At 44.5% G+C, this 22,360-nt stretch overlaps 1 pseudogene; it reads left to right on the top strand.

Annotated features, from left to right (window-relative positions):
• The first annotated feature begins 542 nt into the window (after positions 1 to 542).
• Positions 543 to 3,849, top strand: LOC143682961 (Na(+)/H(+) exchange regulatory cofactor NHE-RF3-like; annotated as a pseudogene).
• The last annotated feature ends 18,511 nt before the right edge of the window (positions 3,850 to 22,360 follow it).

Raw genomic sequence — 22,360 nt, 5'->3', positions numbered from 1 at the left:
AAAGACACATGCTAATTAAATGTTTCTGTGATTAGTACGTACTCAAGTTTCTCATAAGTCTCTTCAGAAAAGGCTCAATCTAGACATTCAGGGAATTTATTTTTTCAATTGAATATCCACTCCCAGGAATGTTGAATGAAACTTTATTTTTCAGTTGAGGATTCTCGTAAGAGTCACCACCAACACCAGTGCAGTGAAATGAAAGTTTCCAGCACTTGTTCAATATGGAATTGGAAAGGACCAGAAGAAAAGGGAGGACTGCAGGTGGGTTGTCAGTTCAAACTGGCTGTCATCTCCAGCATCAAGTGGAAAAAGGAGGGTGAAATGGTAAAATCATTGCTATTGCTTGGAAGGTCCAACTTTGAACCTTTGAATCTTGACTAGCACATAACCAATAAAAGCTATGAAAGATTCACTAACATTCAAAAAGAATAAATGTACATCATGAGGTTCAAAGTCCAGTGAGCTCCAAGACTACTGCTCACCAGCAGAGAGAGAATTCTCAAGTGAACTGAGACGTTCCTCTCCCTTCCAGATCCAAAATGGCTTCCACCTTCAAACGCCGAGAATGGCAACTGTCCAAATATAAGGGCAAAGTCATGGCATCTTCCTGCAGATCGAGAAGGACACTGTTGGCTATCTGGTCTGGGTGGTTGAGGATGGCAACCCAGCAGAGAAGACTGGCCTCCAGGATGGAGGCATAGTTCTTAGAATCAGTGGTGTCTTTGTGGACAAGGAAGAGCATATGATATGCAGGTCATGGATCTGGTCAGAAGAGTGGACCTTCAGTGATGATGGGAATTCCCACAAGGAAGCCACCAAAAACAGGTGGACTTGAAGGAGTTGGAGCAGAATCGGAAGGTGTCAGGTTTCAGCGATCAGGAAGTGCCCCCTTGATGAATGGTGGACCACAGACTTGGACCAGCCCCGGCTGTGTTACCTGGTGAAGAAGGGGAACAGCTATGGCCTCTCTTTGAAAACTGTCCATGGGAAAAAAACATGTACATGGCTGGTATAATACCCTAAGTTGTGGCTATGAAAGCTGGTATCCTAGCTGATGATCACGATTGTGAATGGAAAGAATGTAGAAAATGCCAGCTGTTATAAGTTTTCAAAGGTCCAGAGCAAATGGAGAAAATTTTGCCTTAGGAATATCCATGCCTTTAACTAACTCTGATGAGACTTTGTACTGATTTTAATCTTGTATTAATCTTGCATTTGAAATGTTCTTGGAATGGTTTAAGGTCCTCGGATATTGTTATGAAATTAATGTATTTTGTATATGGGGAAAATATGTCTTTTTTAGGGTCCAGAGGGTGGAATGTGCTGGTTTGAAAGGATGCATATCCCCTAGAAAAGCCATGTTTTAATCCTAATCCCATTTTGTAAAGGCAGCTGTTTCTTCTAATCCCTATTCAGTATTGCATGTCTGAAACTATAATCAGATCATCTCCCTGGAGATGTGATTTAATCAAGAGTACTTGTTAAACTGGATTAGGTAGAGGTGTGTCTCCACCCATTTGGGTGGTCTTGATTAGTTTCTGAAGTCCTACAAAAGAGGAAACATTTTGGAGAAGGAGAGAGATTCAGAAAGAGCAGAGAATGCTGCAGCACCACGAAGCAAAGAGCCCATGAGCCAGTGACCTTTGGAGAGGAAGAAGGAAAACGCCTCCCAAGGAGCTTCCTGAAACTGGAAACTATGAGAGAAAGCTAGCAGAGGACGCCTTGCTCACAATGTGCCTTTCCAGTTAAGAGAGAAGCCCTGACCATGTTCGCCATGTGCCTTCTCACTTGAGAGAGAAACTCTGAACTTCATTGGACTTCTTGAACCAAGGTATCTTTCCCTGGATGCCTTTGACCTTTCTATAGACGTGTATTAAATTCCCCTTTTTAAAAGCCATTCTGTTTCTGGTATATTGCATTCCAGCAGCTAGCAAACTAGAACAACAGCCATGAGGAAGTGGTTGAAAAGATGAAGAAGTCTGGTTGCACATCATGTCCTGGTGGATGAGGAAACCGATGAGCACCACAGAGGGCAGAAGACCCAATTCAAGAGAGAAACTGCCACTTCGAAGCTGCTTACCCCCAAGCCCCAGGTTGTGGAGATGAATGAGAAAAGCAAGGGCTCTGGGTTTTACCTGAAGGCAGACCCAGAACAGAAAGGCCAAATCATCAAGGACATAGTCCTGAAAGCCCAGCAGAGGAGGTTGGCCTGAAGACCAGTGACCTGGTAGTTGCTGTCAATGTCAAGTCTGTGGAAGCCCTTGATCATGACTTTGTGGTGGAAATGATTAGGGGAAGCGGAGATGAGACGTCACTGTTGGCGGTAGACAAAGATGGACAACATTCCTAGATTGGCTCATTTTTCTCCATTTCTCTATGATCAAAGTCAAGAACTGCCCAATGACAGATGAGAAAAACATATGTATTTAAAATAAATAAATAATAGGGGGAACAAATGTTAAAATACATTTAGTAGATTGAAATGCCAGTGATCAATGAAAGGGAGGGGTAAGGGGTGTGGTATGTATGAATTTTTTTCTGTTTTCTTTTTATTTCTTTTTCTGAATTGATGCAAATGTTCTCAGAAATGATCATGATGATGAATATGCAACTATGCGGTGATGTTGTGAGTTATTCATTATATATCATGAATGGAATGATCATATGGTAAGAATGTTCATGTTTGTATGTTGTTGTTAAAAAATTGATTAATTAATTAACTAAAAAATGCTATTCTTAAAAATCCAAAAAAAAAAAAAGATACAACTCTATGACTGTGAAAATGCCCAAATAAAGACATCAAGAGGCTACCTTCTCAGAGGAAAGGCAGGTAGCAACCAGTTCCTCTGTCACATGTGAAGCTATGTGGCAACATAAGCTGTCCTTCTCTCCTAGCTTCTGGTTCCAAATGGCTCTCTCTAAGCATCTGTGGGTCCTTCTCCAGGGTAAACTGGGTTTCATCTCTTAGCTTAACATCTCTGAACATCTGTATCTTGTTTTCATCTCTTTGCTCTCTGTGTCAGCTCTTTTAAGGACACCAGTAAAATAATTGAGACCCACCTAAATGGGTGGGGGTCACATCTCCATCTAACCAAAAGATCCCACCCACAATTGGGTGGGTCGCATCTCCATGGAGACAACCTAATCAAAAGGTCCCACCCAGCAATAGGTCTGCTGCCAGAATTCTGGATTAGAAGAACATGGTTTTTCTGGGGCACATAATTTCAGACCAGCAAAGCCTAGTTTGAAATTAGCTCCACAAGCTAAAAATGTGGAGTCCCTTTCAAGATCTCTACAGTATTGTGTGTGAATAAAACAGTTTAGAAAATAAACAGAAAGATAGAGAAAAAAAAAGAAAAAAGAACTGCCCAATGGTTCTGTGAAGGAGGCTTCAGCTCCTATTCCTGCTTCTCTGGAGGTCTCAAATCCAGATACTACAGAGGAAGTAGGAGATTAGAAATGGATATGGCTTTCACTTAACTGCGATTCAGAATCTGCCAGGCTCATTCACCGAAGAGGTGCAGAAGGGCAGCCAATGCGGCTGGGCTGGAAGATGACGTCATCAAGGTGAATGGGGTAAAAGTGCTGGATGAACCATATGAGAAGGCGGCAGACAGAACACAGAGCAGTGGGACGAGTTTTATACTCTTGGTGTGTGGAAAGAAGGTCTATGATTATTTCCAGGCTAAGAGAATCCCTATTGTTTCCTCCCTGGCTGATCACCGGATCGCCCTCTGGAATCCAAAGAAGGAGTACCGGCAGTCAGAGCATGACTCATGTACTGCAAAAGAGCTTGCCCGCAGGACGACTTCTTCTTCCTCCAATTCTGAAGATACCAACATGTGATGAGAACAAATGGCTTTAGCTGATAGCTTTTTCTGGCTATTTACTAGGAATCCTTTCTCAAGGACTGAGCTGCCATCTGTTTACTGTCCCTGCTAGAAAGGAACCCCTGGAAACCAGTTCCTCACGTGTGGCTGTCTTCTGTTGTCATTTCTTAGGGGCAGCCTCAGCAGGCAGCTTATTTCTTTTCAGCAGGAAAAGCTAAGACTGGAGCCACCTTCTTTTCATGTGAACTCTTTCAAGCTTCAAATTAACTACATTTTCTTGTATGGTTATAATTCTTACTTCTATAGGCTCCATGAACACCAAAGATGATTTATCAATCTGTATATGTGAGGACAGATAACACTATTAAAATTACGCTTTTGTAAGAATTTTGTGGTTGATAGAATAGATAACATTAAAAATGCCTTTTGAGTGTGCTTCAAAAATGTACATCATGAATTGTGAGGTCACTGGAAGTGACAAGGTGTTGGGATAGGATCATAATCTAATTCAATGAAAGTTAGCAGCTGAAGCACAGAAGTAAACAGGAGTTGAAAAGTTTTCAAATTAAGTTGTCAGAAATGGGGGTGAGAGTGAGAAGATAGATTTAAACTATTTAGTGAGCTGATTAAGCTTTCCTTTTCTGTACAGATTGGAGCAAGTGGACCCAAATGGTTAACTTGTAATAGAAGCAAGAGTTTCTTTGCTCAAAGGACATATTGTGCTATAGTAACATTGTTAGGTTAGGAAGTATAGTTTCCCAATTCCCCTTCCCTGAATGTTTTTTTGGCTAGCGCTGACTGAATGAAGAGATGAAGGAATGCAGAAGACAGAATAGAGGCAGCATTCATTACTCTCATTGTTTGTCCGGGTCTGACACGGGTGCAGAGTGCTCAGTGGATTTCACCTTGTTCTTGGCTCCAAGTCCAGCCAGTTTTACCACTGGGAGACTGCAGGTAGACATTAGCTCCAGACCCACCATCACAGGCTTGCTAAGAACCCACAGATGTTATGGCTCAAGAGAGGCAACAGATTCCCAGAGACTTCTCCATAATCTCTCCCTTCATGACCTCATCTGCTGACTGGACATCCTTGCCTTCTCACATTTCCTTCCAGCTACAGGACATTTCCTGTCCACCTGTGCCAATAACTCAGGGGAACTGGTTAAGGACCACTTCGCAGTTACCACTACAAGGTCATCACTTCCACAGCTACCTACATATTTAGGTGTGCTTTAATTTCTCTGTGCAGTGTTTCATGTTTATCAGGGTAGAAATTTTCAATATCACCATTGTGTCATCATCATGCTAATGATTGATTCAGGCAAAATTCATCCATCAATCCTTAAATACAGCTAAAACTTTGATGAGGAATAGAATACTTGTAAAGCCTCGCATATTTTCCCACAAGTAACATGCTAATTAAATCACTGAGAGGAAATGATACCTTTACATTTAATTAACGTTACAGATAGAGGGGAAAGAGGCCAGCGTCACGTGCCTCCTATGTGCTAAGAGCATCACATCACTGACATCCTCACCAACGTTCATGACCTGAATCTAACCACAAGTGAGCATCACATACATAAACTCAAATTGAAAGGATCCTACAACTGGCTTAAAATCTTCAAAGCCTTTTAACATTTTGAAAGACAAAGAAATTTGAGAAACCCTTCCAGATTAAAGAAACAAAACAGTGCCTGTAATATGTAATCCTGCACTGGGACCTGGGTTGGGGAAACATTTCCCTGAAGGATATTTAGGTGATGATTGATGATATTTGCATATGGATTTTATATTAGATAACAGTATTGCATTTATAGTATACACTAATTAGATAAAAGTATTGTGGTTTCTAAGAGAACAACCTTTCCCTTAGCAAATACACACTGAATGATCAGAGGTAAAAAGATGACATCTGCAAATTCTTGTGAAATTGGTAAGAGAGATTAACAACTTGAGTGTGTGTGCACAGTACACACCCTTACAGAGATGTCTGGAATCCACCACTGTGGCCGCCTCCATGTCAGGTGATCCTTTTGATTGTTGATTTAAATCAAGTTGCTAATAGCGATGCATAAATGAATTACAATAAAATATCATCCTGGTATTAAAGCAGGACTTTCCAACAAGGGGAGGCCACCTCTGAGTTTACAGATCTTTCTCCCCAGAACAGGCACCATCTGATCTTTGAGAGGAAAAGGTCTGCACTTACAGACTTGTGGCCCTCCCTCTCATTACACCATCATCTTCCCTGTTCCTTGGAGACTTCAGTTCTTGGATCATGTTTCTCCATCCAAACGTGTGCGCCCATTATCAGTGACCGTAACGAGAACAACTGTGCAGACTTGGGTGACTGTTGGTCGTCTGGTCATGTATTAATCTAAAGTAATTGTCTTATGAGGTTTCAGATGTCATTTTATTCATTTTTTGAATGTTGTTAAATCTTCCTTCAATTAGGAAGTTAAAACCTTAAAATCAGAAACATTCAGACAACTGCGTCGTGAAGCCGGCTGCGTGCCCTAATGGGTAAGGCATCTGATTCCGAAATCAGAAGATTCAGGTCAGACACCTTGGTAGATATTACAATGCTTTTGGTCAAGAAGATGGCCAATAGAAACGTAGAGGCCAAGTGAAAACGTAGTTATTTGGAAACGTGAAGTGGTCTGTGAGTCTCAGAAAGACCCAATATCTTATCATTGGCTCCAAATGGTAGTCAAGCCCTGGGACATAAATAGTTTTTCTGACTTTGTAAGAGATTCCGGTTTTTCTGATTCAGTTTGGCCATTTTTTAGTGGCCATTGAATGGATGTGAGGGGTAGAAGAGTCCAGTGCAAACCCTCGGATGCGTCCCTCTGAAGAAAGCTGCATTTAGAGGGCTCCCATTTAAGAGTGGTTGTGATGGGGAAGGGCAGAGAGAGAGGGTGAACCTAACCCTGAACAGACCCTGAAATCTGGACCCTCAGAGTGAGAGTCTCTTGCTTGTCCACTAAACCATCCAGCCTCAGGGATGCAACTTTTCCTGGAATCCACTCAAAGCTACATGGTAGAGTGTCCCTAACCTTTTCTTTTTCTTTTCTTTCTTTCCTTTCTTCCTTCCTTCCTTCCTTCCTTCCTTCCTTCCTTCCTTCCTTCCTTCCTTCCTTCCTCCCTCCCTCCCTCCGTCCCTCCTTCCTTTCTTTCTTTCTTCTTCCTTCCTTCCTTCCTTCCTTCTCTCCCTCTCTCTCTCCTTCTTTTTATGCCTTGCTTTGTGAGCACAGCTCAGCATTATTTGAGAAGCTCAAGGACAAAGTTAACAGGGGATCCCCCTTCTACATTGCAAGACTAGGACTGGGGTACCCTGCTTTCCCTTCCGCTTCCTCACAAGACCACAGTATCAGTGGCTTCAGCTCTGGAATGAAAAACTGAACCTTGTGTGTGAACTCCAAAGTGCTCAGCCTGTCTATGGTAGGAGACTGCAAGCTGTTCTCATGCTCCCCATGGTTTGGACAAATCAGTGTAATTTTTCTGTGGAACAATTTCAGTCCACTTTGCTAGGAGAGGGACTCTTGCTACCAGTGAATTTACAAGAAGCACAGGAGAAAAAGACAGCTGGGACACTTTCCTTAACTATCTCAAATCCTCTGTATCCACAAAGTAACAGGTCTGAGTCCACTTCTACTTACTCCTCTTGCAGTTTTACTTTTGCTACTGCAGCCACCTTCCTTTCTTTATTACTCCATATGTCACTCTTCTCTCCTTCCTACCCCTCCCTTCCCAATTTCATCCTGAACCCTCCACAGTGTGTTTTCCCAGGTTCCTGTTTCACTCATTCAGGAGTCTTGGCTAGTCGTTCCCAACTGCTAGCTGCTGATCACATTTAAAATCGTGGAGACTCTGTCCCCACCTTATGCTCCATCCGATCAGCATTGACCACGGCCCTAGGAGCCCATAAAGCTCTCAACTCAGTGTCAGGTGTGTGCCCCTCTGGCCATGGACCTACCGCAGTCATGTCCCCTTTATCTTGGTGCTGAAACATTGTTGACATTTATAACATCACCTTCAACTCTTTCTCCCCTAAGTTGTCAAGCTCCAGTGATTCTCCCCGCAACAGCCAAGCCCCAGTCCAGGCATGATAAGCGGGAGGAGAGCTGATGTGTGCTGGGAGGGAACAAGAGAGGAGATGGCTTCTTAGTTCTTCACAGAGGTGCGGACCTCGTAGGGGCAATGAAGAACCAGAATGAAACCTAAAAGTAGGGGAGATGAAAATGATTGCGATTCCCTTAAAAAACTCACTCTAGTTGAGGAACAGGAGAGAAGACTTGTCCGGGTGAGGGAACATTTTTCACAGAGCTCACGTGCTCTGCAGGCTTTACCACAGTCCAGATAACTTTTCCCTTTTATTTTCCTCATTTGAAGGGGGGATTCTGCTTGCCAAGGTGGAATAATCCATGGGCGGTCTTCAGTCTTTTGTCTTCCGAACCAGAGATGCAGAGTTTTCCCCATCTCTTATGGCTAATGTCCCTCCTAGGCCCACTCCTTTCTATCCTCCTCTTACAATTAATTGGCTCTTGTATTGTTAACCTTCTTACCCAGTTTATTTCTTCTAGACTAGAAGTCTTAAGTCTTTCAGACCAAACTAATGCTGATGTGAGGATTTTCAGTGTTCCAACCACTCCTACAGACTCCTCCCCTCTCAACCTAAATGAGAGAGGCAGAAATTTCTATGCCCCATCAGATAGTGCCTACACCCCTGACAGCCAGGAAGCAGACACACAAGACAGACCTTCATCCCTCAGTTAACATTAAGATTTAGAGGCCTGAACTCTCCAAGGGTAAAGTTGAGGCAGGCTAGAGCAGAGACCAGAGAGGGGAGAGAAGATGCTGCGAAGAAGCCTTGGGTGAGGGCGGTTAATCAAGGTCAAGAGGGCCTGTCCTGCACAGACACCCTACTGGAGCTATCCACCCATGCAGAACAGCTGGCAGCAGCCAGCCCACCCAAGTGCACTCTCTACCACCAGGTGCCATGCTGGAGAGAAGGGAGGGTAGGAGAAAGAGCCCTGAACAAGGAGGGGGAAGGGGAGTAAGTAAAGCTAAGAAATAAAGGCAGATTGCCCAACAGTCTCGGGGCCTCTCACCTCTCTTTTCCTGTGAGAGCACCCACATACTCCTCTTTGCATGTGTACTTAACAAACTTTATGCCTAGCTGCTCACCTGTGTTGTGCCCTTGACTTCTTTCTCATGGTATGGCCCAGAACCTAAGAATGCCAGTCCAGCAACAACAACAGCTCAAAACAGATATGCTTGGGACACATTCAAACTGACAGTTTTGAAGGATGGCTAGAATTTAAACACAGCCTGCTCAGGGAAAGTATCTTGATCACATTAAAAATCTTTGATGACTTTTTACAAAACAGCAAGGATCCTTTAGGAAATCTTAGAGGGAGGTATAAATTGTTGTGGAAAATAAAAATTAATTCACAACAAAGAAAACAAAAGCTGTTTTGTTTCTTTGTTTCTTGCATATACAGGTGAGAACTCCACGCAGAAATGGAATCTCTCACTAAATGAAGAAGAGGCAAGGTCAATGTAGAATTTTAATGAATTTCAAAATATAGGTTCAATTTAAGTGCACAAGCCAGTGCAAACAATGTCATCAGTACTCCTAACTGCTGTGTTTTACACTAAGACTCAAACCAAGGCAACTCTTGCTTCATCCTGACCTTACACAAGAGACTTCATAGTTTTGCGTATTACACCCACTAATGAGACCTTCAATTCTCTTTCCTTTTCTCACATTCAATTACTCTGGTGAGCTTCCTCTTTCCAATACAACTGAGGGACAAGCCGTGCTAGAAAAATCAGGTTCTCCCAACTTCTAAAATGACCTCACAGATTCCTGTGAACATGGAGAAGAGCCCAAGTTCAGTTGAAATCAAACTAAAAAGATACACAGCATCTCATTTGGGGGCAGAGAGCTGGAATTGGGACTTTCCTCCATGTTCTAAGAAGGTCAAGGAAGATAATGGTAATGAATATGAATGTCAAAGTGCAAAGTCCCTCTAGTGGCAAAGCTAATCATACTGTTTTCTATGAATAGATTAATGAGTTCCAAGTCCTCCACTCACAATGGACTCTTTACTGGTGTCTCCCTCCATGCAGAAACCCTCTCCTCGGCAGCCACATGCTTAAAGGACATCTCCAGGTAGGAGATCTCTGTAGCACTCCAGCCTCAGGAGTCATCCATGCTTAACAAGAATCAACATGGATTAGACTTTAAATCCATAAGCCTCCAAAATAAATCAAGTTCAAAATAAAACACTTCTCTTCCATTTCCAGCTCTTTCCAATGACCCCAAAGAAAAATTAAACAACCTAACAACAAACTGAAGAATGTACTCTTCTTTTACTGACTACAGAAGACTGTAGGCTAGACTTGTCCCACTCTGACCTGCATACTACACTGTTTTGGGTACATAGCAACAAAGCGGCTGGGTACAAAGCTCTCCCATATTACTGCAAATATGACTTTCCCCATTCAAACTTCTGCTCTTCTCACTTGAACTGAGACCAGGGCGGATGCAAGATGTAAAGTGCACTGCAAATATTCCCAGCTGGTCTAGAAAACAGCAGTGTTCAGTGACATTTTCTGAATGGTCTAAAAAGAGATATGCAGAAATGGACAATATCTACTTAGGAACAGGTCCTGAATCCTCCCTAGAACCTCAGACTAAGGGCCTTAATCCTTTGCAACTGAACTATCCAGGAGCATGATGGTTTTAGTGAGAAACAAATTGCAGCTGAAAATGTTTGGTCTCTGCTTAACCTTTCTTCCTTATTCTTTCTCTTGTATTTTTAAGCCCAAAGACGCTGAATGGCAATTCCTGTCAGTACCTGAGAAGTCCCATCCCAAAGTAGACTGGGTCCTGCTTCTGTGGTCAGCACTGCTCCCACACATGGACTGGTCGGACGTGGCTTCCCTGTGCCCTTCCCACAGCCTCCAGGACCTGGATTATTGCCACTCCACAAACACTGCACCACATGCTCTCCAACAAAGTACTCAACCTGGATTTCCTGCCACTGAAAGGAAAGCGAGGCAGTCTTAAAGTTACTGAAATCTCCTGCAAATGCACCATAATTTATTGGGAAGTATATACTTGGAAACAACTCATCTGAGAAAGAAAGGGCCTTCTCTCTTTCCCAGGACCTGGAAAAAGCATAATAGAGGTGACGTGTGTGCTGATTTGAATTTGTGGACCCCATAGAAGCCATGTCCTTTAATCCTTATTCAGTATTGCTGGGCGGGAGTTTTAAAATTATCCATGGAGGTGGGTGGTAACTTTTGATTAGATCATTTCCTTGGACATGTGTCTCCAGCCATTCAAGGTGGGGTTGCTTACTGGAGTCTTTTAAGAGTGAACCATTTTGGAAAGAGCTACAGAGCTCATGCAGCTAGAGACCTGTGCAGATGAAGAAGGAAAATGTCCCTGGGGGAGCTTCATGAAACTGGAAGCCTGGAGAGAAAGCTAGCAGATACTGCCATGTTCACCATATGCCTTTCCAGTTGTGAGAGAAACCCTGAATGTCATCGGCCTTCTTGAAGCAAACTTATCTATCCCTGGATCCCTTAGATTGGCCTTGCTTTAGTTGGGACATTTTCACGGCCTTAAAACCGTGAACTTGCAACTTAATAAATTCCCTCCTTTAAAAAGCTGTTTTGTTTCTGGTACATATTCCCGCAGCTAGCAAAGTAGAACAAGGGGTTTGATCACTTTCTACCTCCACGCCTGTCCAATTCTGATCTGACCTTACTGACCTGTCCCCATGCCCTGCTCCTCTCAGCTTCCCCTTCTCTCCTCTGCTGCTTCTTTTCTTCTCTGCTCAGCTTCATCTGTCTCCCCACCAGCCGCTGTCTCCTCTCCCTTTCCTCCCTCGTGACCACACCTCTGCTCATTCCAGCTCCCAACACTAGTCTTATACACTAGTATAGTAGTAACATAATCTCCAGCCTTTAGGCACCTATCCTGCCCACAAGAAGATTTAGGACTTTCCCAAAATTCATATCTGGATTAACAGCCACACCACATTAAGGCTAAAGGTGGGAAGCGTGTACTTTCCGGCCTCAGGACCGATGCATTTGTGGACTTACCCAGGCCTAGGGAGGTCCTACAAAGAGTGAATTTCTCTCCTGGGTTGTGCTCAGCTTCCCTTGTGCCTTCCTGACTGCATAAATCTTTTGATCTGAAAGACGCTGTAATGACAGAAGTGTCCAATTTTCTCCTTTGCTTCAGTCTTTTGTGTCTTCTTGTCTTCAATGTCATGAGGACAAAGACACTGCCTCATTCAAATCCACACACAGCAGTTTGTAAGAGTGGCTAGGCCACCATGGTACTCTTCAGAGCTGTTCCTTTTGGAAAGCTACTGTGCAATCATTAATTTCCTGTTACACCTGCCCACTTGGACCTACCTTCTCCTAAAGTCACTCGCGACACTCGTCTTTGTATTTCCCTGCACTATTTTCTGTGTCTTTTTGGCAGCTCATAGGCATGAAAGAAGACTTTTGGAGAAGGCTCTATCCTAAGACATAGCAGCATGTTCAGTCCTGGACATCACGGGCAGGTGGCTAAAAGCAGTCTCCGAGGGGGGGCGGGGGGACTCCAGGAAGACTCCAGCATCTCTGGTGCAGAATGCATTTCTATTTCTCCTGCACAGATTTGAGACAACATCCAGGCCAGGGTCAGATGAACTGAATGTGGAGGAGTTGGACTTGTGAAGAATTAAGCATCTGCACACTAACAGAAATTGCTGGTCATCCCTCACATAGGCTACTCTTCAAGCACCAGCAGACCAGGGGGTGTAGCTTAGTGGTAGAGCATGTGGTTAGCATGTGTGAGGCCCTGGGTTCAATCCCTGGTACCCCAGCCTAGGGTGTTTCCTCACTGTTCACAGCTAGGTGTTGCCAAGTTTGCATCAGGCTTTTCCTGTTCTTACCTGTGAATACCTTGACTTGTAACTTTATATCTCACAGCAAAGTCAACACATTGGTATTTATTCATTTACTACTATGGCCTATGACTCTCCATGGATCTCTTAACCTGACTTCTTCAGCTCAATAAAGTCATGAACTAACTGGAGTAAAAATGCTGCTCACTCCATGTTTTGGTTTGAAGCTCTTATGTGCCCCAGAAAATGCATGTTCCTTAATCCATTTCTGTGGGTGCAGCCCTCAGGTGGGTGCATGCTTTTGATTACGTGGTTTTAATTGAGATGTGACCAACCCAACTCAAGGTGAGTCTTAATTGTTTACTGGAGACCATTATGAGGCCAAAAGACAGAAAAATGTCAGAGAGCTCAGAGACAAACACCCAGAAAATTTAGAGAGAAAAGCCAGAGATGCTATGAAAAGACCCAGAGAAGCTCAGAGAGGAGGGCTCTGAACCAGCAGCAGAGAGTGGGACCTGGCAGTGAAGAACCACCAGACCCCGCCTCTGCCTTGCTACCTAACAGAGGACCTCTGGATGCCAGCATCCTGTTTTCAGACAAATCCCCATTGTAGAAGCCAATCCATTTCTGGTATATTGCAGTCCATAGATTTAGCAAACTGAAACGTTCAGTGAAGATGAAGAAACAAGCATGTCATAACACTATAGACGGCTTGTGTTTTGCTGCTGTTTCTCATTATTATGAAGCAGGAAGAAATAAAAGGCAGGTGGAAGGAGAATGAAATAAAAGGTCCTTGCACCATTATTATATTAGATTCTTCCACCCTCGCCAACTTCAACCGTACCTGTGTCAGTGGACAGATAGGAGGTTCAGTAGAAAAATTTCCTCCTTGTTTTCCATTTCCCTCAGGTGCCTAAACTTCTATGCCTGTCTACATACTCCTGGCCGGCTAAAGGTTGGTCTAACAACTAGTCATGGAGTCCTGTGATCTCAGCCCTTCCTTGGTGAAGAACTGTTAGTATCCTGTCCAAGGGAAGACACTTCTCATGAATCCCTGAGCATTGCAAATCCACTGTGGAGAAAGTGATTTCCAGAGATAGGAGGAGCATTTGGACACTCCCAGAGTCACCATCGCCTTGTGCCAAAAGAGCCTCATCTTCTGTGGGACCAAAGCTTTACTTTCTACTCATAATTGCTTTATCATGTGAATTTGACCATCATGGCTGTGGGTTCTGGTTTACCATCTCTGTAAGGATGCTGTCCTGGTCTCTGAGGCTGGAGCTTGAAGTCTGTGGAGGAGGCAGCTGGGAAGGGAAGGCACGAGCTGGAACCCACCAGAATTGACCTGGAACCCACCAGAATTGACCTGGATCACTCTCCCATCATTGACAAAGCAGGTGCTGCTCATGATGGAACTGAACACACACCTGGTTAAGGAGCTGAAGCAGGAGCCAGGGGAGGGTGGAGCACTGCACATCCCTGCGGTGCCACAGCAACACATGAGCTTCTTTTTGGGTCTCAGAAGTAGAGAAGGTGTTCCGAAGCAGAGCCCTGTCAGGGTTCCCAACCAGGATGCTGGCCCCCAGGTATTACTATGGCAGTGACAGTCTGTGACTTCATGTGCTTATTGTTTCTCACTTAGGACCTGTTTTCTCTTTCTGTCCAGATCAACGTTTCCCAAGCTCACTTGCTGGGCTCTGCTCTGTTGACCCCTCCACCCAGCATTTTCCGCTGTGTCTCTGAGCCAACAGCAGTGGAGGTACAGGAGTACAGTGTGGTGACTGGGAAATTCATGATAGAGAAGGAGCAGGAAATCCAGAGTCTGAGCAGAGGCCACTGGAGTTACAGCTGCTCAGCATATCCGCGCCTGGAGCTTCGAGGTCTAGGGTTTACCTATTCCCTCTCCATGAGAAGATGCCCTAAAATGGATTCTCTCCACAGGTACAGTGGTCAGAGTTCCGCTGCTTTCTGGGGATTTCTCATCCTTCCTGGCTTTTGGAAGCAGTCTGGAAGTTTCCTCAGGCAGTATCGGGGCTCCACACCAAATACAGTGAGGTTACCTAGAGCGAGAGGAAAGGATGGGCAGAAAGGAAGGCCACCCAGGCTGTTCTTCTCTTGTGGCGGTCAGAGCCCCAGGCAGGAGTCCAGGGGATGCAAGTCACCCAGAAGGAATGTTTATCCACTCAGTGTCCACCTTCTAATAATTCAGACATCAGCATAACCACATCTGGACACAAGGCAGCAGCGGTGCCGGTAGGGCTTTGTGGTTTAGTTGGATAAAACGTGTTGGTTAAACTAGTGAGAGTGAGATCTGGGGACAGAAAATTGAAGGCGTCATTAGAATTCCCACTTCACAATTTTGGTACATGCACCATCTCACGACTAGTACAGAAAGTGAAGTGAAGAATAATGCTACTTGCAGTTTTTACTATGTCTTTAACAACAGTTTCTTTTTGGAAATACTAGCAATTTCTGTAGTTCCTTTTATCCCCTACCTGAACACCATTGGCCCTATCTTCCTGAAGGGTCTTGCGTGGTCTTGGGTGGCTGCCTGAGGTGCTACCAATTCGTTTAAAGAGTTAGGAACAAAGCGCCGAAGTAGAGTGAGGAAATGTCAGAGACAAGAAATGTAAATCTGCGGTTCAGCAGGGCTGTGTGATTTTGCTTCAGTTAGGGGTGGTGTGAGTGAGCGTGAGGAGCTGGAGGGCGTGCTCTGTCACCTGCGGTGGGAGCTTCTTGTGAAAGTCCATCAATGTGGTCCAAGCATGACTGTGCTCGGCAGTCGGGGTGGACCCTTGAAATCCTCTTGGTGGGAGGCTCGCTCCGGTCAGCTGCTCCAGCGAAGGTGAGAGCTTGTCCTGGTCCACTGGCTCCCGAGAAACATCAGGGGCCTCCTACCCAGCTCCTCTGCTGCTTGGATTCAGCTCTCGGCGGAGGAGGCGGCTGTGGGGGGTCCAGGGAAGAGAGTCTGAGGACACCAGAGGGCCGCCCTCCTGTCCCTCCGCCTCGGAAGACCCAGAGCTCGGGCAGCTGAGGGCAAGACTCCTGTTCGCGGGGCTCCCCCCTCGCCCCCGTTTCCGCTCTTCTTCCCTGTCGTCTCCTGCGCTCAGAGGGAACGCGGGACGCGGTCCCGCGGGGGCGGCTGCTTCCTGCACTTTGCCGCCCTCTTTGCTCTGTCCGCGCCTTGAGAGGTGACCTGGACCACGGGAGAAACAAGGAATTCAGAAGCAGTCCATTGGCTGGGGAAACGGTGACCAGAGATAGTAGAAGAAAGGGAGGGTTATTCCATTTCCTAGTCCTTGGGAAAAGGAGGAAAGATTCCATGTGGAGGAGCCAGGGATTGAACCTGGGACCTCGCGCACGCGAAACACACGCTCTACCACTGAGCTGCACCCCTAGCACAAGTGGCAGACTTAGGAATTCTTATAAAACATGCTCTTTGCTTTTATTTTCTGGCGGACAAAGCCCGCGGTTAAATCCTCTGTTTGTGCACTCAGTAACTGGACTCTCTGGGGCCTCGCTGGAAGTGGTATGGGAGTGACTCTGAGGGACTCAGTCCGGATGCTGTGACTTTCCCAGGCCCGTCAGCCTGCTCCAGAGTCCACACAATAGCAAACGGGTAACAGCCAGTCGCCTTTTCTCAGAAAACCGCAGAAAAACTACAACTTTTTCCTACACACACTTTCAGCAATACTGACCAAATGGAGTGACCCTCCATCCAGAGGGAGACCCCGGGCTTAGCCCAGTGGGGAAGTGGACCTGCCACCATGTGGGCCCAGCATCAACCCCAGTCACTGTCCAGCGGCTCCCGTTGTTCACCCAGCCACACGGCAGAAGGGCAGTTCCGCTGCGCACCCTCCTGTCTGCCCCTCGCGTGAGGACTGTGTCCACACGCTCTTCCAGGTTAAACTGACCTTCACAACTCCATGAAACTGAGAGGAGGGAACAAGGCGAGAGCAAAGGCAGGGCATGGAGCCAGGTCGGGGGCCCAGCAGAGCTGTCCAGCATCTGCTCCGGCCCACAGGAGCCTGTCCAGCCCAAAGGCCAAGAACCGCTAGGCATACACTGAGACATGAAGTTTATTAGGGGACTGAAGGACAGGAGGAGACTCTTCCCCATGGCGGTGAGTTGGGAAAGGAATGGTCAGAGGGGAGGCAGGCTTTACAGTGGGCACAAAGGGGCGCAGGACCAAGAGAGGGTCTGCACGTGGCCCAGCAAAGGCAACTGCTTCTTAATGTTTGTCTTTCTGGGCACAACCTCCCACGGAGCCAGTCTTGGGGAAAGATAGTGAAGGCACAGCGGAGAGAGCCATGCAGGAATGTGCACAGTTGCTGACAAAGTTGGAAGAGTTGGGAGTTATTGGAAAATGCAAACACATTATGTTGCATGTCCTACCTCTGAGAATCCACGATCAAAACATACAGGTTGTTATAGGTTGCCAGAGACATAGATATTTGAAAGACTAAAGCCAAGGAGCCCAGGAAATTTCCAAGGGGGCCCCCAGTAAATTGGAAAGTGCGAGGGGGTCCTGGATAAGACAAAGAAGTTAGGGTTGGATTGATCTGAAAGAGCAGCTGTGACAGCCCTTCTCTCACTGGGATGATTTCATGCTCTGTGCACAGGGCCAGTGTCTCCAGCCCGACACCCAAAGCCTTATGCTGCTTCTTCATCCGAGATCCTCCATCAGACACTGGTGGAATGTGTGGGGCATGTTTTCATTCAAGGTTTACAAGGCTGAGCACACGCATTTGCTGGTGAAGGTATGGGAGAATGAAGGCACAGAATTCTGACCTTCTCGCCTTACCTCTCTAGACAATGGACTTGAGAAGTGAATAGAGGAGGGTGTTTGTGCTCAGGTGACTTGAAACAGGAGGGAAAATCCAGTTTGACATAAATTGAGGACATTTAAAATCCTGGGGTGAGTCTCTGAGCTGAAGTCTAACACTCTCTTAAATGAGACTTGTCATCCACACCTCTGCTTTCAGCAGCACTGATAATTTCTCCCACTTTTGTGTTTCCTCTGTACTTCAGGAAATCCTTTATAACTCATGATCCCTGATTTCTGATATTCTAGAACCTAAAATTTAGTAGGACAAAGTGTAATTAACAATTTCAAAAAAATCCAGCCTGAAACCATTTATTTTTATGCAGTGAAGCCACAATGAGGATAACTGAATGCAAGACGGAAAGCTCCCCTTCCGATGTCCCATTCCAGTTAGTGCACTCCACATTCGGTAACCGACAGGTTACCCGACAGCCAGTTCCATTCTACCACCACCAGAGTCCTAGGCTGGCATATGTGCTCTGTCTCCAGTTGCTTTTCCTGCAATTTCCTTCCCTCAGACTACACAAACTGCCAAGACACAAAAGGTGCTGCAAAAAATACCAAGAAGTATAGTAAGTGTGGCAAATGGGAGACTAGGTAAGAAACAAAACAAAACAAAAACTCTGGGTAATTTCATAGAACTTGGTGGATATTTAGCAGGTTTGAACTTTTCTCGTTTTTTTGTTTTTTCAGCTATCCAGCAATAATGAATGGAAATGAAAAGTCGGAACAAGTCTGGTAAAACGTCTGTTAAGATTGAAAACCTGAACTCCCTGTGGAGGTACTGAGGACCCAACCCAGCGGCTCCTGCACTCAAAGCACGTACTTTACCACTGAGCCACAGCACAGTGCAGAGTGTGGAGTTTTCAAGAAGAATTTGGAAGCACATCACCTGCTTTCTGTCCTTTCTTGAAAAGCTGACCGTTGTCAGTACACCGAACTCTACTCTTTCTACAATCTCAACTAGATCCTTTTTCCGGTTGTGCTCAGGGATGAATGAATTCCAGACCAAAGGAAAAGTTCCTGCTCCTAGTTCTTCCCAGCCTGTCAGTCTCTCCAAGTCCCCGCCCCCTCAGAATGCCTGTTTTTGGTGTTGTGGGGCTGGAATCACATCGACGGAAAGTGCAGGATGGAATTCCTTCAGCATAGTCCTCTCTGTGTCTTCTCCTGCAGACCGCTCCACCACCTCCTCCTTGGTCTCTCTGCGCACCCCTGTGTGTCTTCAGGAAGCATCATTCGCAGCTCATCCCTGCCTCCCCTTTTACTGCAGCCTTGCCCTTCTCACCAGCCTCTGTGAATAAAGCCCAGTATAGTTTCATCTGGAAAAACCAGTCTCCACATCAATATGTGCAAAAGGAAATACATCATCTATATTTTCCATTGTGTTGTTTCCCTCAATCCCATTTCTTGAGAAAGGGTTTCACTCTGTAACCAGCAACCTCAGGGAGGGAACAGTGTGTCCCCCATTCCCAGGTGGTCTGGTGGGCTTCCAGGTTTTCCCTGTGACCCCTCCAAACTCCATCAGGTCAGGCACCACTTCCTCCTCACCTCTGAACAAAGTGATGGTTTGTCCATAATGAAAGGTTAGTAGATGTCTTTAACTGAACCTAGGAAGTCAGTGTGTACGGCCACTTCTGATTCTTCAAGGGGGAGAAGGACAGTGTCTGATTCCTTTGAGCTGTGGTGGTGGAAAAAGATCCCCATTCTTTTATTGTGATTTCTCTTTAGGGAAAGGCAATCACAGCTTCCATGAACACTTCCACAACCTTCTTGCAGACTCGTGCTGTTCTTTCTCTCGGGAGAGGGACGACTGGGTCATGGTAAGTATGTGTTGACCTTCATAAGAAACTGGCCAGCTGTTCTCCAAAGGGTTTGCTCCAACTCCAGCACAGCCCCAAGGCCAGGAAACACTAGGCCAAGAGTCACCCCTGAGGATTCCTTAGGAACTTACTCACCGTGGAGGTCTCTTCCCAGTGCCTGTGGGTGGGGAAGTGGAATCAGCACCCTCGTGCCCGGAGGTCAGTGCTGCGCCCTGGTCAGGGGAGCTTTATGGGGCCAGGCCAGCAGAAAGGGCACACACGGGCTGCCAGCACTGTGACTCTTCTCTTAGGATCAGGAGAGCTTCAAGGTTTCCTCTCCCAGAGCTTGTGCCATTTTATCATTTTACTCCTCCATTCACCAGAAACCCACAATACACTATTATTCTTTGAATTTTAGCAATGATCTTTAAGGATGTGTAAATGATGAGAGGAACTTCTGTATTTAGCAACACTATCACTATTTCCAGGGCTCTTCATTCCACTATTGAGAACAAGATTTTAATCTGCTCTCATTTTCTTTTTTCTGGGACACTTCCTTTAACATTTCCTACAATGTGGGCTTGCTCATGGTGAGTTCTTTCATTTTTTGTATGTCTGCAAATCCCTTTAGTTTGCCTTAATATTTGAAAGATTTTCACTGGATATAAAATACTAGGCTATTTTTTTCTCTCAGTGCTTTAGGATGTTGCTCCCGTCGTCTCACCTGCATTCTTTCTAACAGGTAACCACAACAATTCTTACCTTTGTTCCTCTGTAGGTAAAATTTCTTTTTCTGTTGATTGCTTTTAAAACTTTCTCTCTAGTAATTTGGTTACGATGTTACTTTGTGTGGATTTCTTCATATTTCATATGCTGGGGTACAGTGAATTTCTTGTATGCCTGAGTGTATATTATTCATCAAGTTTGGATATTTTTCAGTCATTCATTTTTCAAATATTTTGTTTTTCACACTCCTTCTTGCCCTCCTTTTCTTCTGTCCTTTGAGAACTCCAAATCCATTTATTAGGCAACTCGAAGTTGTCCCATATCTCACTGGTGCTCTGTTCAGTTCTGTTTTCTCTCTCTCTGTGCTTCACATTTTTTTTTTTTATTTTATTTATTTATTTTTATTTTTATTTTTATTAACGGAAAAAAAAAAAGAAATTAACACAACATTTAGAAATCATACCGTTCTACATATGCACTCAGTAATTCTTAACATCATCACATAGATGCATGATCATTGTTTCTTAGTACATTTGCATCGGTTTAGAGGAACTAGCAACACAACAGAAAAGGATATAAAATGTTAATATAAGGAAAAGAAATAAAAGTAGTAATAATAGTAAAAAACAACAACAACAAACAAACCAACAAGCAAACAAAAACAAAAAAAACCCTATAGCTCAGATGCAGCTTCATTCAGTATTTTAACATGATTACTTTACAATTAGGTATTATTGTGCTGTCCATTTTTGAGTTTTTGTATCTAGTCCTGTTGCACAGTCTGTATCCCTTCAGCTTCAATTACCCATTGTCTTACCCTGTTTCTAACTCCTGCTGAACTCTATTACCAATGACATATTTCAAGTTTATTCTCGAATGTCCGTTCACATCAGTGGGACCATACAGTATTTGTCCTTTAGTTTTTGGCTGGATTCACTCAGCATAATATTCTCTAGGTCCATCCATGTTATTACATGGTTCATAAGTTTATCTTGTCTTAAAGCTGCATAATATTCCATCGTATGTATATACCACAGTTTGTTTAGCCACTCTTCTGTTGATGGAGATTTTGGCTGTTTCCATCTCTTTGCAATTGTAAATAACGCTGCTATAAACATTGGTGTGCAAATGTCCATTTTGTGTCTTTGCCCTTAAGTCCTTTGAGTAGATACCTAGCAATGGTATTGCTGGGTCGTATGGCAATTCTATATTCAGCTTTTTGAGGAACCGCCAAACTGCCTTCCACAGTGGTTGCACCCTTTGACATTCCCACCAACAGTGGATAAGTGTGCCTCTTTCTCCGCATCCTCTCCAGCACTTGTCATTTTCTGTTTTGTTGATAATGGCCATTCTGGTGGGTGTGAGATGATATCTCATTGTGGTTTTGATTTGCATTTCTCTAATGGCCAGGGACATTGAGCATCTCTTCATGTGCCTCTTGGCCATCCGTATTTCTTCTTCTGGTAGTTGTCTGTTTAAGTCTTTTTCCCATTTTGTAATTGGGTTGGCTGTCTTTTTGTTGTTGAGTTGAACAATCTCTTTATAAATTCTGGATACTAGACCTTTATCTGATATGTCGTTTCCAAATATTGTCTCCCATTGTGTAGGCTGTCTTTCTACTTTCTTGATGAAGTTCTCTGATGCACAAAAGTGTTTAATTTTGAGGAGCTCCCATTTATTTATTTCCTTCTTCAGTGTTCTTGCTTTAGGTTTAAGGTCCATAAAACCACCTCCAGTTGTAAGATCCATAAGATATCTCCCAACATTTTCCTCTATCTGTTTTATGGTCTTAGACCTAATGTTTAGATCTTTGATCCATTTTGAGTTAACTTTTGTATAGGGTGTGAGAGATGGGTCTTTTTTCATTCTTTTGCATATGGATATCCAGTTCTCTAGGCACCATTTATTGAAGAGACTGCTCTGTCCCAGGTGAGTTGGCTTGACTGCCTTATCAAAGATCAAATGTCCATAGATGAGAGGGTCTATATCTGAGCACTCTATTCGATTCCATTGGTCGATATATCTATCTTTATGCCAATACCATGCTGTTTTGACCACTGTGGCTTCATAATATGCCTTAAAGTCAGGCAGCGCGAGACCTCCAGCTTCGTTTTTTTTCCTCAAGATGTTTTTAGCAATTCGGGGCACCCTGCCCTTCCAGATAAATTTGCTTATTGGTTTTTCTATTTCTGAAAATTAAGTTGTTGGGATTTTGATTGGTATTGCATTGAATCTGTAAATCAATTTAGGTAGGATTGA

Source organism: Tamandua tetradactyla, chromosome 5 (genome assembly GCF_023851605.1).
Source record: "Tamandua tetradactyla isolate mTamTet1 chromosome 5, mTamTet1.pri, whole genome shotgun sequence".
Taxonomy (NCBI): Eukaryota; Metazoa; Chordata; class Mammalia; order Pilosa; family Myrmecophagidae; genus Tamandua; species Tamandua tetradactyla.
Note: the sequence above shows the minus strand (reverse complement) of the source record. Positions and strands in the feature narration are given on the sequence as shown.